We start from the raw sequence: 15,679 nt of genomic DNA on the forward strand, positions 1-15,679 counted from the left end.
GATTGAAATAAATGATGTTAGGGAGGCATGGCGATTGAGGCCAGCAATTGTTCCGCCCAAGTGTCTCTCATAATATTACTGCGGCAGATCACCACGTGCATTCTGTTCTAGAAGCTGAAAAGGTAATGCTAATCTGTGTAATGCATCTGTCGAATGCCGACAACAGTATGATGCTGATGCGGTGACAACAATGGCATGATCGACGATGGGATGACAATTCTAGAGTCATCATGATTGAGGCATAACGACTTTGGGATGATGAGTGCATTCATGGCAATGACTGCGTATCTACTACACAGCGTGAAGGCGGCAGCATCCAACGGCGTGATATTACAACTAATTTGAAATGACAATGCAATGATGACGACAGATTGAAGACTGTGAATGGTGAACAATGATGCGTCCACTTGGCAACTAAAGAAAAACATATGAGGACAGCTAAGCATGTCTTATCTGAGTTGTGATTGCGAAAGCATTAATGCCCAATTTAATGCCACTGAGCAGTCCTTCGAGTTTTACGCTGCAAGTGATGCACCCTAGAGCTACATTGGGCCCGAGATAGCAAGCAGCAGCAGCCTGCGGTGCCAACACCGCATGCCACCGACGTGCTGCATGACCAGAGACCAGGAAACAGCAGTGGCCACCAAGGCCGGCAGGCACGCGCAGCAGCTAAGCCCAGTGGAGGGGGGAGATACGGACCGGGCGGCGGCTTGCGAGAGCAAGGATGACGTGGCATCGCGGTGATGCCCTCTCCCTTCACGCAACACCTGGTGCACTATAGCGACAGCAGGTGTACCCTTTCACCCGCTCTGTTTCGTCGAGGCGCGCTCGTGACGTGGTCGCAGCCAATGGGATTTGAGGCGCTGTTTCGCTGAGACGACAGACGCCGGCTTTCTTGCTCAATGGCCCATTTGACGCTTTCGCATAAATAATCGCTACAGAATAATGACGACGTGGTTATGTTGAGCTCGCGTTCACGCTTCATCTGCACGGACCGCCCTACCTGTGTACTTTTGGTACTGGGGCCAATTCTGTACCATGCAATACACTCAGCCATGGAGCACCCGCAACGATGATGCGATAGGCAAAAAGCGCTGTGCTTTAAACATGCACCCATAGAGTGCCCCAATATTGCAACCAGCCGATCCGCGCATAGTGAAGCGTCCGCATGGCCGCGTTTGCCGCGTGGTCGTGCTATGCGAGTGTGTGGCTGATATATTAACTGAGTAATCGAAAGACTGGTTACGAATGCATTTACTAACCAATTTGAGTCCACGGCACTTTTATGTGCTGCTTTGAATAACTGTGTGTGGTACCGCGGTTCCCGCAGTTGCCCAATGCATGTGGCACATACTTTAGCAGCAGCGCTCGGCGTGTTTCGACTAAAGCAATTTCATTTCAATTCTGCTCGCCACTCATGGCGGCTGTAGCTGCTTATGGTTATACAGTACTTTGGTTATAAAGTACAGTAAGTCTAGTTAATAAATGTTATTGGGATGTGAGGTTTTATTATGTTAAATCGAGAACTTCGTCAAATTGAAACCACTTGATTAGATCACGCAACATGCCATAAAATTGATGCAAGGGCCAAAAATGTCGTTTTTGCCTACGTTCACACTTATTGTAGCAGTTGAGCATGTACTCTGCCTTAACAGAAGAAACGATTAAACATTCCAAAAAGCTATATGTCAGTGATACTAAAATCCCCAGAACTCAATTAGACCTACTATACCCACATTTTTCTTTTTAATTATGGCAAATCAGGCAAGATATTAGTTGATTCTAGGTTTTCAGTGCTCATGAATGTGACAGTGAAAGTATTGAATGTCATGTAGTGTAATGCAACGAAAACAAGGACACAGGAAAAAGGAAAACACAGACATAATTAGGCGCTTGTGTCTGTGTTTCATTTCTTCTTGTGTTCTTGTTTTTGCTGCACTACACTACATGCCGTTCCATGATGATCAACGAACAAGCCCACATTGCCACCCCCGTGTAGAGAACAGGAAATTTCTTTATACCCTTAAACCTTGATCAGTGGCGTAGCAACAGGGGGGCCGGGGGGCCGCGGGCCCCGGGTGCAAGGGGCCAGAGGGGGGGGGGGGGGGTGTCATATACGTCTGAAGACACCAGGAACTTGTTGATGTCCTCGCCTTCCTCGACTACAGCCGGGGGGGGGGGGGGGGGGTGACAGAAGACCTATGGGCCCCGGGTGCCAGACGACCTAGGTACGCCACTGACCTTGATATAACAAAGAAGTAAAATCGGCAATTCGCTTCGTTATATAGAAATTTCCTTGTGTTGAAATTCGATCTGTTATGCAAATGAGTACAGTCGCCGATCGTTTTTGTTGCACGGAAAGGGGCCATGCAATTTTCCGAATTATTGGGCAATAAAAAAAAGCAAGTTTGAATTAGGAAACATTTTATTTTGACGAATATAGGAGTCAGCGATGAATGATACGGTTTCATATGCCACGTTGATATCTTTACATCAGCGGTACGAATTGAGTGACGCCATGCTTTCGCGTGCACTCCGCCCCCAAAGCGTCGCCCGGTCGCACTGCAACGACGCTATCATGAAAAGCGCCGGCAGCTGGGAGCGAATGCTTTGTCTGCTTCTCGTTCCAACGGATCATCAAAACTCGAGATTGCGCAACCTTCAATACTAAACGTGCGGGAAAACAGCTTACATGGTGCCACGCCTTCATGGCATGCCCGCTCTTTCCACACGCAGCAGATTACCTCTAGAGCAGCGTGCGCGGCTGCGTATGCGCTCAGCCGCGTCTCGGCCAGTCATGGCCGAGACGCGCGCCAACTTACCCCCCCCCCCCCCCTCCGCCCCCTCGCGCGCGCTTGATCGCGTTATCGCGAGCTCGCTTTCCTTCCCCACTTTGCCATTGCTCGCGGGGAAGGCCGCACTTATGAAGCCACCATCTTTCTTGTCTCACCCTCGCACACTTTCACTCGCACCTAAAGCACAAGTGCGCGGGGCGCGATAGGATCTGATCGCACTTGGACTTAATTTATACGGAACATGATGCGGCTCCAAGCTATTGTTCTTGTCGCGCTGCACGCAGTTTGAGAGGTGCGTTTGCAAGGAGCCGCTTATAATTCAGTCATTTGACTATCTGCGTCCGCGGAAGTTACCATTGATTGTCTCAAATGGCACTCCTCTGCAGCAGAAGCGAAATTTCGTTATATTGAAATTGCACACAAACACACTTCTTTATATTGAGGCTCTAGATGCATGGTGTTCTATGGAGAAGAGGTTATGAAAAGTTAAATTCTCCGTTATGTCGAGAATTTCGTTATACTGAGGTTTAACTGTATAGAGATTTGAATTTATATACCTTGTTGTGCAGCTCCTTGGGTCATGGTTTCTATGACTATGACTCATATGACTCTGTATCTGTTGTGTAGGAAACCTCTCTCACCCCGTTTCCCTACGGTTCTCCTTTTGGAGGAGGCCCCCTTTTGATGCTATCCTTGTTCCACTCTTGGCCCACATCATTTCATAATCGAGGCATCTAAGGCCACAGTTCCTTATGCTATGCAGCTCTGACATCATGCGTACCATACAGAATTGTACATGAGCCTGAGCCCATGCATAACCATTCTTCTGATCAAATGTTAATTTTTAGACTGACGTCCTTTCCTCTTGCATGACAGTTATCTCTGCTGTATTGTTGCTGCTCTCTCATGTACATATACCAATAAATTATCTTAGTCAATTTCTTAGTGAACATTGAGTCCAATCTTTGCCAACTTAAGTGTGTGTTGAATGTTAATTTTTTAAGACCTGCCTTCACAATCTGCCTCCACCTCATCCATTTTAGCATCCTCAATTCAGTCACTTCTCCATCCTGAATTCTAGGTGACTTTATTAAACTTGTTTAGGTTCCATACAGTATTGCTGGTCATGTATTGTCTTATAAGTTTATTAGACAGTGAAAATCTTCAACTTGACTGGAACCTGTGTAACATAAATATCATAATGCATCTTTTCAGTTTTTCCAAACTATGTCAATTCTGCTGATTCTGTGGGCTGTCCAAATTTTCCATGTTTGTGTTTTCAGTTATCATTGAACCAAGGTGTCCGTCTTCTCTATGGTTTACCCTCAAGGCTTCCCTTTCATCTACTCTGAGAAATTGGCATGCGGCTACCAGATATGGGCAGCTTACCTCACAACACATGCACATGCTCAGCTACTTTCGTCAACCTTTGTGCTAGATGTCAATCAGCATGAGCGAAGCAGTCAGAATGGGGAATTATGAAATTAAGGCAGAGGTTCGAGCATTAAGGGAAGTCATACTTATGAGGTGAGTACATGTGAAGAAAAGTATTCACAAATGTTGGGAATTTGCAGTTTCCTGTTTATTGGTCTATTAAACTCTCCCTAGCTATTTCAGTTATTTCATCATGTGTTGCAATTTTTAGTTGTAATATGTTTTTTTTAAGTGCTGCCACACTTACTACTAGAAGTTTGAGAACCTATATTTCTTATTCACTTGGTTCATTCATACCTACAAGCAGCAGTCTTTTCACTTTACATCAGCTATTGAATGCAATGCCCAGATATGTTCTCAGTCTACTTCAGTGGGAGTCACTAACACAGTGAATGATCATGAAGCATGTGTGTTCTTAGAAAGTGCCCTCACGTGATGCAGCTGTAAGTTAAGGTAGGGAATGCTTTGGAAAGCATGTTATGTGGCTTACATGATAATTATTTTATGCCAGAAAGCACACAAATATTCGTGTTTATTTCTGGTGTTCTTCTTCCTTAATTACCTTCTTGATTCAGCGCATATATATGAAGCAAGAGATCCTGGCTTCTTCTTTCTTTACATTAGCAAATTACATTAATCATATAATAGCACACTTTACATAATTGAGCACACTAAAAGTCACTTGGCGAGCAAAACATGTACTTGTCCTTTTGAATATCCCAGCTTAATGTTTTAGTGTGTGCAGTTTGGACGTGATTCTTCAGAAGCACTACATCTGCTTCAAGTATATGAGGTATAATTACTTTTGCTTAAAAATAATCCTAATCTTCCTTGATAGCTGTCCTTTTTTTTACTAGACAATATAAGCATGGTGCTTAATTCCAAGGTAAATATGCCTGCTGTAACTGTATGCATCAGTGTTTGACTATTCGTTACCTACTATTCCTATTAGAAAAATGTATTTGCCAACCTCCAATTATTTGCATTGAAGTAGTGAAGAGTTTGATGGCAGCCTGTCTGGTTTGGTCAAAAGAGGCACGGTAAGTAGTTTAAAATTAGATGCCAGCCATAAAAATGAAAAATAAGAACTGGTTCAACTGGAGCTTTGTTCACAATCTTTGTGAACGAGGCTTTCAAGTGGGAGCTGAAACATCTATCTTGTATGCCCGATCTTCATTTGCTTATTATTATTATTTGAATTCATCTAGCCCTAAAGAGGTGGCAATTTATTTCGAATACTACTCTTTGCATTTTGTTTCCATTGCTGAGTTGTTTTTTTTTAAAGTAACTTCATGCACCACACAAGTACAACTCAAACATTTTCATTCTTTCAAGGACATCACAACTAGTGGAAGGTATTCTGCACTAACATAATTATTTTGAGATTTCCAGTAAATATGTAGTCCTCATAAAAAGTATCTAAATAATTTTGGCCTAAGCGGTTATACATTAACCATGTAGGCTTCATCAACTTCTGATATCACTTGGTCTTGGCAAACTTGTAAGCTGACAAGTTTGAGCATGCAGTCACTTCCCTACATATTTGTTTCGATGAAGGCTTGCCCTTTGGTGCTACTCTGGATCCACCGCCGTTTCCTGTGATTACCACTACGGGCTTCAAGGCACACACCCTCAGGAAAACTTTTCATGCACAAACCTGGTTCTTTCACACTTTTACTAAGACAGACATTGAAAGCAAGGATGGCATAGCAGGCATGTTGGTTACAGAAGTACTTTATTAAATAGCTTTGTAAGTATTCATCTTGTGGACATTTCCATATCCTCTTCTGCTGAATTAGCTGGGGGAGCATGTCTCCTTCTCATGCATACCCCAGCCCAGCCAATCAGAACTTCAGCAGCGGATGAAATGGACATTTCCACTAGGTGGACACAGAATACATCCCCTGTGCTCTGTCCTATCTTTCCACCGTTCTCCATGTATTTTACTCAGTAAACTACTGGTTCAGCATGTTGGCCACCTTAATCAATCTTCCAATATCAGCACTTAAAAGGTATACAATACAAATAAGGCACTGTAAACCCAAGCAGTTAGGCTGGCGATTGCTGCTGTTATGCACCATACAGGCAGACGCAATGGCTTCACTGTAGCTTTCTAGGTTAACTTTACTGAACTTTGAATTTAGACAAGGCAGAATATAAACACAGACTAGCATCTTTCTTATGTGCTTCACGCCTCTGCTTTTTTGTGTTACTAGAATAAGTATGTTGAACCTAAATGAAGTAAAAGGAAATTGTCACACTAATTTCATTTCACTGTCTTTTTAAAGGTATAGCAAGATTTTTTAATTGCATTACGAGTGGTTACTTGTTTCGATCTTAATGTTCATTTCTCATACTCCAATTGGACTACAACTGTTCCCTCATCCACAGCTATCAAGGCCTTATGGCAACTTTGGAAGCTCTCTGAACTGAGTAAATGCTATGCATTGCATTATTTCTTAATACATTTTCATGGCTGCCTTTAACCTCTATAGTCCCTCATTAAAGCCAGCATCTCTCTTGTGACCACATTTAAAGCGCTTGTGGTAATGTATGCCTAACAAGAAAGATGGGTGCTTTGTAGTGCTAGTATGCTCTAAGTAAATTGTTTTATGCAAAAATTGCTGACATAATTGTCTGACAACTACTGCATCATGTTTGCTATTTTGCCTTCTGTTTCAAATTCACTGCATCTATACATTTTACCAGTGCATGAGTAGGGTTCAAGGCTGTTCTTTAAAATGCTCATGAGCACTTATCATGATCAGTTCCCCATATAAGTGGTTTTGCTGATGAGAATACAGGAATACGAGCAAAACTGACATGGAACCAACATATAGATAACGTCTGCATGACTGCCTATCAAAAGTTATATTTTCTTAGAAAAAAAAAACTGAAACGTGCATCGCGTAATGTAAAACTTATTGCATACACCGCCTTCATTAGGATGATACTGGAATATTCAGCCGTTGTTTGGAGTCCCCATCAAGTGACGCTTAAGAGGAAGTTGGAAAGAGTCTGGCGGCGTGTTTTATTTGTTCGACATACCGAAGGAAGGAATCGGTCACGCTTATGTTACAGCGTTGCAACTTCGATCTTCTTGAGGTACGTAGGAAAAAATATAGGCTGAAGGTGCTTTATCAAATAATGCAGGATCAACTTAAGATTGATAAGCTCAAATATCTACATGCTCCAGGCAAAAGATACCCGCGAACTAACCACGACTATGTCATAAAGCCGGACCACACCAACAGTGATACATATCGATACTCATTTTTCCTGGATGCGATAGAAATGTGGAACCAATTGCCAAACGCTATTGTTAGCTTAAAAGATGTCACCGACTTTGAAAATGCTGCTGAGGCATATTTATGGGAGTTTTCGATTTAGTTTTGAAGTGCCAAGTGATATGTGCGACTTGATATTCATTGTACGTATTTTGATAAATGTCAGAAGTGTGCTGAACAGCATTCAAGTGAACATCTTATTAACTGTGAATTGACAAGTGTTAAGCAACTTTACGTACATTGACATTGTCCATATTTGATTTATGTAATTGTATTGTCCTCTCTGTTATGACCCTCTATGAGGGTTGATAGTATTAATAAATAAATAAATAGACAACGAGGAATGTGGGTAAGAACACTTTATTTTCAGCACACATGTTTTTTTAATGAACTGCTGTTATACTGCTAAAATCTGCACATTTAATAAAAGTACACTGCTTTGCTTCATCACTCCATGCTAAGTGCAAGTATCCTGTACCAGGAAGTCAAACCAAGACGTGGGATGTTCAGTCTGTGAAAATAAAAACGAGTTTGAAACATTAACGTGCAAAAACTAAAGCACACTCAAGAAAATAAACACAGCACAGGAACATATCCAATGAATCAGAATTACCCTTGAGAGCAAACATATAGTTTCTATGGCACAGTGAAGAAACCTTATTCCTCCAGCTTTTTTTGTGCGCGCGAGAAAATATGAAAGTGCATGCGTTCTCCCCATATTTTGTATCTGTCACCTTTTCACACACAACAAAGATGATGTCTCAATGTGCCCAACTGTCTTTGCATATCCATTTCTCTGCTCTCATACCATGATACCTACACTTAAAGGCTGTAGCAATGCTTAGCTTGAATGAACCAACACAAGCTACATGCACTGCGCTGTTGAACATGGCATTGTAAGTTAGATTCATGCACAGCACATTCATGTGCCATAAACATTTGATTGTGATTGTAGGCGAGATAAATAAAAAGAAGGTATGTAAATAAGAATATTCCCTAATAAGCTGTGCAGAAGTGCTCTCCCGTTTGGACAGAAGCCGAGCACAGCTGCAGTGAACAAGAAGCCAACTTATACAGCATTTAAAATCTAGGTTCTAAATGTGCTACAGATTTTTCTGAATTCATGGTCGAAAATCTAGGTGTTAAAGGTGACAAACATTTAAACAGGTCTCTATTCGGACTGATAATGCTATGTGTCACCTAGTTTGATAAAATATGCCATATCACTGGTCTCCCAAGCTACGGCTGCTGTCCAGTTGCAAGTGCAAATCACTCAATTATGTCTAGGGCACGTTTGAGCAAAAGGCAGCCAAGATTACTGTGCCAACGAGATCTATTTCCTGACATCTGATTTCTTCTCAGAAAGCTACCTCTAAAAAAAAACCTTCACAACAACATAACCCAAACCTTTCTTGAGTAAAGCCATCACACTGGTCCTTGAACACTAATTACACAGTGGCTCTTTGTGATGTAATGTTATGTACGCCAGCACCTAACGAAGTACAGGAAAATTTAATAATGGCAGCGTGACAGGTACACAAAAAAGTAAAGGGATAAAACATCACACAAGCTGCCAACAGTGTTCATATCTCCATTTCAATGTGGATGTTTTTAGCAGTGAATACATGTTCTCATTAAACTGAGTCATATTATTACAAAAGCGAAGGGCAAGGGTCTTTACATTCTAAACTGACAAATGTGCTTTATTACGATTCACCGCAATACAGGAGGTGTTTTGCAGTGAACCATCACATAAGGTTTTGGCTAACTACGGCGGGCGTGTCCTACAGCGGGGCCTCTTGTGTATTGCGGTAAAGCGTATTATTGTGACAAGAGCTAACCTGGCACGTATGGCTTTAGCCAACAAAAGTTCTCAAGACATCATGCATCCTGCCACGAAAATCTGCTTTGATGAGAGTAGAACATTAGGTTCGTCGCTGACAGAAACCATACATTCCAGATTCACGTAAATCTTTCCCAATATCGGCATGTTTCACCGCAACACACAACTATGTTGCGGTGATAACGGTGGTCGAACAGGCTGGTGCAAATGTTTCGACACGGGAGCATGCCTTCATCAGGACAACTGCTTTCCTTGGCAGTTTTCATATACGTGAGTGCCCCCAACTCCCAACAGGGGAGATTTACCTGGACCTTTGCCAAGAGACGTACCGACCAGCGTTTGGTAGTCGCTGGTAGAGATGCAGGAGTCTAAAAAGCGTTGCGAAATTCGGTTCCGTAAGGTTAGCTTCACCGCAATACAAATATGTTAAGCGGTTAGACATACAAAATATTTTGCGGTGAATCATAGCAAGGGTACCCGGCCTTTGATGCAAAGCAGCTTCCCAAGAGGCACGGTAATACCGTGGTTAGTTATGCAGTTCCCCGCATGCGAGTGAGTTCCCTGCGTTCGGCGGTTTCCCAGTGACATACAAAATTACATTGATTGACTGTGTTGTAAATGGGCGACGGCACTATATGCTGATGCAAAAGCGTCGTTTCGCTTTCGAAAACTGCGCTCGGCTAAAGAGAACAACCTTGACTCGCATATGACCAAAGCAGTTGAACAGGAAACTACGAAATTACGTAGCTGTTATGGAAGAAATCAACAGCTCAGAAAAAAATGGCCGTGTAAACATTAACTGGCTTACGAGGTCGACAAACCAACGGTTCAAAGCATCACAGCCACGTCCGAAATAGCGCTGAAGGCCGGCCAGTACACTTAGGCGCCTCGGCGCGCGTAATGTAACAGGAGACGACAGGTGCACGCGTACATCATTAAGGAACACATATTATTTATGTCGGTGAAAGCGGTCACTCTTCAGTTCTGACATGCTTCAGCGCGTAACACTAGTCTACTGCGGCGAAGCTGACTTCAGGACCCCGATTTCTTCAACTCATCTAGCGAGGCAGGTCCGTTTATCACGCTTGGCAACGTTTGACATTTTCTGCCTTAATTTCGTTTGTTCTTTTTTAATTTTCTTATCACAGTGACCCTGTATCACGCAGTAGCAGAGCTAGTGCCGCGTCTTAACTGCGTTAGGAAAGGCAAGCGTGTATGCAGCAGGCACGGCGGCATTGGCTCTTGTTTGGAAACTTCAAGAGACGCTCTTCCGCGCAGCGATGTCATTTGTATTATTAAAAGAATGCAGGTGACGATTAAATGAGCCGCAGCAAAGCTGTAAAAAAGCAGTAGTAATGCTGTTCTAAGATCCTCTCGCTCGAGCGAGATGGTCTTAGAAAAAAAGCGCGATGTAACGCGATCTGACGGAACAGCTCGTCATGCCAGTGTTTTCTTACGTCCTCGTTCTTTCGCGCATCCTCCCTGAACCAGACTACTGAATGGTTCTGTGCACGCACTGACGATCCTGACGGAGGCAATACCACTCACATGAGCAGCTCCATATAATATGCCACGGCCCATTCCACATGCCGGCTGCAATTTGACGCGGCCAGGAGGCAAAATATGCGCACAAGGTACTTAATGGTAACGCATCAAACTGCTCACAGCCCCAAACCTTTATTACACGCATATAGCGTGGAAAGATGAATTACTCACGCTCTAAGTGGGCACGGAATACGGACCGTTTCGCAGCGCAGCCGGCTCCGTAAGACGGCCGCCATGGAAATGAGCGGATGTGACATCATGGGTTATAGCGGACGTGACGTCATGGGTGAACGTAGACATTTCGGGCACCTTTCGTTTGCTGTGCCCCGGGCACAGCAGACACGGCCATGCATAAATCCTTGATCCTCACGTACTTCGCAGCATTTTCTTCTTCCGGCGTGCTAACCACCACAATATTCTGCTGATAATTGGGGCAGATCGTGTCCGCTTCTCGCTTTACCTCGTCTATGCAAGCAGCAGCCGTGATTGCATCAGCCACCGCCGCCGCACCAATTTTAGCAATATTCAGACCTCCCCTAATCCTGACGATAATCTTGATATCATTTTTCGGCAGCGGAGGCATTTACTGCGAAGGATGATACCCTTCTTGACGTTAGCAGCCGAGTTTGGACTCGCTTTGCCGTTCTTGGGTCCCGGCCCGCCGTTAGGGCTAACAGCGTTGCCGCCGTATGATGGCCTTGGCTTGGTCGTAGAATTCCTCTGGGTGTTAATTTTCCAGCCAGCATCCTCCGAAACGTCTTCCGGAGCAATGTCTTCGCCTTCCACAGCGTATTCCATCATGACAAAAGCGTCAGGCGGCCGGGGAGCCGGCGCGGCCCACGAGCACGGCGGGTTCGGCGATAAGGGTTAACACCTCCGGCGGCGTAGTCTAGACGAGAAAGGCCGTAAAATCAAGTACAGTCCACTCACTGAAAAAGGTCCTATATCCCGGTGTAGCGTGTAACTTCGCGGATCCGTTTAGCACAGAATTAGGCACCAAAGAGAGAAAAATCCGGTCTAAACTGCCCATAAAGCGGGAGCCGACACGGACACGTCTCACTACTTGTAGTGGGGCAAGAGCATCCTCCCATCAAGACGAAATGTTCGAAAATTATTAATAGTAAATCGCTGATGTGACGAAAGCCAAGATTCTTGAAGTAAAATAATATCTGGAATTAGGTTATGAACTAGATGAAGTAGGTCAACGTAACCGGAGGGGATGGAGCGGTAATTCCGCTGAAGAACTTTTATTGATGCAATGGTAAACCAGTATGGATGATTCCACGGCAGCACGTAACGCATCCTAATCGTGGTGTTCACTGTTATTCCCTTTTTTCGCTTTAGTTTAGGAGATTCAGTCGGAGACAGTGGGGACCTCTTGCGTTTATTGTTAATGGTTCCAAGCATCATGTGTCCAAATGAGTGGCTGGCTCCCGCAGTCGCAGATAGCGGAGTACTCACGGAAGTATCATACTCAATTACTGTCGGACTGTCAAAGTTGGTTTCTTTTGAATGATGAGCAGAAATACTAGTTAAAGTTGAGGCAGCAGAAGAAGAGTGCGATTCTAGGCGGCTGTTGAATTTGGCCGTTAGTATCTCGACAATACCTTCGGCAAACATATTGAAGAGACGCTCCATAACTATTGGCATTGCTTTATCAATAGCTGCGGCTACTGCGGCCAAAACTGTGGCTTCTAGAGACGTGAACTGACAGGATGCAGCGGCTGCGTAACCGAAATCACGCTCTTTAATTTCCGCCATTGCTTGTGCACGTGAACAATGGCGTTTCTCCACATTCTCAAGCACCTGAATCTCACGGCCTCGGGCAGGACAGTTATTATCCGTGGTAATATGTGTTCCTTCCCACAGGCAACACCTTCGTGCGTCTATACGTCACAGGCTGATGCGGAGTGAGAGCCGCCACAGTTGCAGCATCTCACTGAAGATCTGCAGGCATTCGCACTGTGTCCATATCTCCAGCAGTTGAGGCACTGCAGTGGTCTAGAGTTACTGTATATGCTACCAAAGGTACCTGTGGTAGCATATACAGTAACTCTACAATGGTCTAGGTGTCAATGCCTCCACGCGGAATAAATACGGCCATGCCTTCACCTCAGACGGGCGCGTTAAACCGGCGAACGATCCAATAACGCTGTCAGTTGGAACTCGGTTGACCTATTGCATCTGTAGACAAAAACAACACCCGCCGGAGAGAGCATCTTCAAGAAAGCCTCAGGAGTGATATTGGTGGGTACCCCATGAACAATTCCCTTCACGCATGCGAGGTTAGGTGGCACGAAAGCACGGGCCGCGATGCTAGCGAATCTCGTGCAGTTAAACAAATCATTGAGGCACTGAAGATTAGACGACTTACATAGAATGCCAGTCTTGCCAAAACGCCTCACCTCCGAGATGTCAATGAAATGTTCCATTATAGCACGCAGCTCCTCCTGGATACTTTCCGATTCAGTCAACCGAATGGATCCACCAACTGTGGGAACAAGCGCCACTGGCAAGGTATTCACTCTATTCCGAAGGAAACACTCGAAAGGCACCGACTCAGTGGGACGACTAGCAGACCAGGGAGAGCCCTGGCCGGGACCGGAGACCGGCATTCACAGTCCCTGAAAAGGAAGGGAAAGGGAAAAAAGAAAACACTATAGCAGGAACAAAGCACTATATGTGTACAATCAGTTAAAAAGTGGCCAATCCCCTCTGGGACTCGAGACAAGTGGAAGCAAGTTTAAGGGGCTTTAGTGGAAGCTTGTTTGCTTGCTTGGCAGGACTTCCGTACGAACTTAAAATGCAGTCGACGCTTCTCCTTCAATAAAATTCTTCTTCTTTATTGTAAAAAAAAAAAAAAAGAGTGGCAATTGAAGCTCATTCTAGATACATGGCACCCTGCATTGCCTTTGTACTTTGTTTGTGTTTGTTGGAAGTTTAGCGCGTCGTTATCGTCGTGACACAGCATTCTCGACAGGAAAGTATAGCGAGCGCAGTGTTAGACGCAAGAAAGACATGACGGTTATCGTTGTGGGACAAGACCAGCCCCAAAGGGTGCAACATTTTTGAAGAGTCTAGACAGGTGTACGTGTCTGCGTATTTGTCTGTAGTCTCCGCCCGAAGACAGCTTTTTCTTTTGGAAAACCGAAGCTTCTTGTTAAAACGAGAAGGCTTAGGTGGCTTAGGTTTTGAAACTGAAACCAGTACGCTCCGCAAAGAGGCCAATTGGCATCGTCGCTTTGCCACATGCACGTGCACGGACGCACGCGCTTCGACTGAGGCCGGGCCCTCGCATTCCGTGCCGTGATAGCCCTATAGTGTTCGAGCACTATTTCAAAGCTGTGTGCACCGCCGAGGAGCAGTCATTTCTTGGTAAGCTGCTCTATTATTTCACACGACTCTCATACTTACAATGGTGCAGCACTTAACGTTGTGCGTTTTCTCCCACCTCCATGAAATTCATATAGGGAGTTATTCTACTTACCGCGAAACTTGATTTTTCGGAACCAGTGAAAGTTTTGATTCTTTGTTCCTTCCGTGATCGATCGCCGGTGCCATGCTTAAGTATGATCCAGAGTATCGCCTTTGCCTTAATTAAATTTACATATCTAGATGATGTCATTCAGTGAGTGTAATTTCGCGATCGTACATAAATGTAATCTCCTGGCGAATATGTAGTTTCGGGGTGTCCGTGCACGCGCACTTTGTTAAGGCGTAAACTGTCTGCGAAACGTTTTAGTCGCTATTGGACGTCGCGTCAATTCTCGGAAGGGTTTTAGTATAGACATTCCGATCCGCCTAGCTGGCACTAAATCGTCACCGCGTTGGGCAAAAAATATCCCTATATTACTTGGGCAGCTTGGCACTGGAACGCGTTCCTAAAGATGGCGTACGCCCTTTTGAGCACGATCTCAAGAGCTTCTTTCTCGTATTTGCCCGACCCTTGTGCGCATGCGAAAGAAAAATATGGAGCCTCGGTGTATTTTCCTTCTTGATGCTCGATTGTGCGCGATCGAGCACGATCGGTATTCAATATCTCGGTTTCGATTGGGTCCTTTGCGCAAACTCGAGCCATTGCTATCCAGAAATTCGAACGCGCTCGAAAGTGCCTCTTATATGACTGGTGTGTAATTTGCACAGACGCAACACTTATCGAATGTGTATCTGTTGCGTCTTCACATGCCGTGGTTGGCTGCCGACGATTTAATAAACTCAAGGAACCAGGAACATATTAACAGACAGGGGTTCAGGCGTCGGGGCGAGCGCTGGCGGAGGCGTTCGATCCGTGAGGCGAGTTCATGCCAAAAACGCCAGTGCCTTACAGCATCAAAAGGAAGTGCGCACCTCATCGTTGTCGTCTTCTGGCGACTTATCAGTAACTTAATCAACATGTAGATGCGTATCTTCTGGGGAAAGAAAAAAAAAATCCGAGGGCACCTAAGCGCAACAAGGGGATCCTCAAGGCTGTGAACGACAACAGCGCATTGTATGAGGTGCAGGGGCTGGAGGGATGCAGGAACATGGAGTTCACATTCTACAAGAACAATGTGCCCCACATAGGTCATTTCAAGCATATCCTCCAAGAAAATGACATTATTCGAATTGACTACATGGTCGATACTGTTGGCGGGAGGGAGGAGGTGTGCTGCCGCCTCATGCGGCAGGGCAAGAAACCTTCAGACATGCACCAAATGAGCCCCTGAGTTTGGCCTGCTGCTGAAGGCCAAGGCAGTGCAGCAAACTATCCCTGCAGCACCTGACAAGCTCGGCGC

General features: G+C 44.8%; 2 long non-coding RNA genes across 3 annotated transcripts in view; one reads left to right on the forward strand and one right to left on the reverse strand.

The window, feature by feature from the left end:
• LOC126548223 (uncharacterized) overlaps positions 1-15,679 on the forward strand; it is a 53,793-nt gene that overhangs the window by 29,448 nt on the left and 8,666 nt on the right. The window contains exon 1 of one of the 2 annotated variants that reach the window (XR_008609111.2): positions 12,998-14,279. The exons of the other annotated variant lie outside the window; for it this stretch is intronic. This is a non-coding gene — a long non-coding RNA (uncharacterized lncRNA). Of the gene's footprint in view, positions 1-12,997; positions 14,280-15,679 lie in introns of those variants that run through there. 2 annotated transcript variants of the gene reach the window in all.
• Positions 7,861-11,515, reverse strand: LOC140213480 (uncharacterized). The gene is made up of 2 exons (XR_011890322.1): positions 11,076-11,515; positions 7,861-8,027 (listed from the first exon to the last, which is right to left on the reverse strand). It is a non-coding gene; the product is annotated as an uncharacterized lncRNA (long non-coding RNA).

Source organism: Dermacentor andersoni, chromosome 1 (assembly GCF_023375885.2).
Source record: "Dermacentor andersoni chromosome 1, qqDerAnde1_hic_scaffold, whole genome shotgun sequence".
NCBI lineage: Eukaryota > Metazoa > Arthropoda > Arachnida > Ixodida > Ixodidae > Dermacentor > Dermacentor andersoni.